Genomic DNA, 1,313 nt, shown 5'->3' on the forward strand with positions numbered 1-1,313 from the left:
GACAGCAGGACCAGAAGCAGGATCTAAAAAGATAACATATACAGACGCGTCTCGAAAATGTCATGCAAGAATAAGATATCAGCCGGTGGCTCATAAGTGTTAAAATATTTTTCACGTAGGAGGCTATTGTCATATACAAGTATGATCAGAAGGATCCACGGCCTTAAAATGTAGAGTATGCCGTGCTGAATGGCAAATCAAACTTGTGCAACTCAGCGCCCAGGAAAGTGTGGATAGTATTTTATTTTTGGAGGAGTGAAATGTAGGTTTAAGAACAGAATCATCTCTTAGAAACCTTCATGGAAGACGTACAGATGCACATATTTTGCTATATGTCACATTTACGTATGACTATAAAAGTATATATCCACGTGCCAAAATTGCTTCCTGTCTCTGCTGCTCCAGCTATCGTTCTCTTGTTATTTTATCAACTGTGGACTACAACCGCTCCAGGATTAAACCCTCAGGCACGTACTGTACAACCTGGGGTTGAAATTAGAGAAAGTGCCCATTCACTGGGGGCTGGGCCTAGCGCTGGGTACCATCTCCTAGCGTCCCCGGCTGCTGCCCAGACATGCTGTACAAACACTGTGTGAGAGGAACTAGGTCCTCCACACCTTCACACATGCAGGCTCTGATTAGCTCGTCAACTCTTCTGCCTGTGACTCGTGCCAACACCACAACCATCAAATTCTTTAGAAAACACAGGATATTCAAGTACTTATCACAGACCAGATGTTTTGGGTCAGGGACGGGAACCAGATTTGGCTCTCAACTGAGTTTCCTTTGGCCTGGGGGGGGCAAAGTAGCAAGAAGTTGTAAGAAACGGTTAACACTTGTATCCCCTGGCGGAGATGTGAGAGGCCACGGAACGTGTGTCTGTTTCTTCCGGGTCAGTAGTTTTCTCCGTGGTTTTTCACTCCACTCCTATTTCTAGGAGTTTGTCTTGTGCCGATCCAGAGCTCAGCCTGCAGGTGTGTGTGTGTGTCCATGTCCTGTAGTTCTCATTACTTTGAGTGGGAACAGGAGTACTGCAGAACTCTCACCTGGGAACGGTCTAGAAATGGGATAGAGTATGGTTTGAATGGGTATGGAAATGTCCTGTTTTTATTGAAAAGGCATGGAGTGCTCTGATTTTTTAAACTGCATGTGTCCAGCACCTCTGTTTCCGAGTCTTGCCACCTCCAGGCTTCCTGGGCTGAGCGCTTACACCCTCACCCACTCACACCTTGAACCTGCACCTTGATTCACAGCAGTCCGATCTCTGTCCCTAACGCTCTGCTGAAACCTTTCCAATCTTTAAACTGCCAGAG

This window comes from Phocoena phocoena, chromosome 10, assembly GCF_963924675.1.
Source record: "Phocoena phocoena chromosome 10, mPhoPho1.1, whole genome shotgun sequence".
Lineage (NCBI taxonomy): Eukaryota > Metazoa > Chordata > Mammalia > Artiodactyla > Phocoenidae > Phocoena > Phocoena phocoena.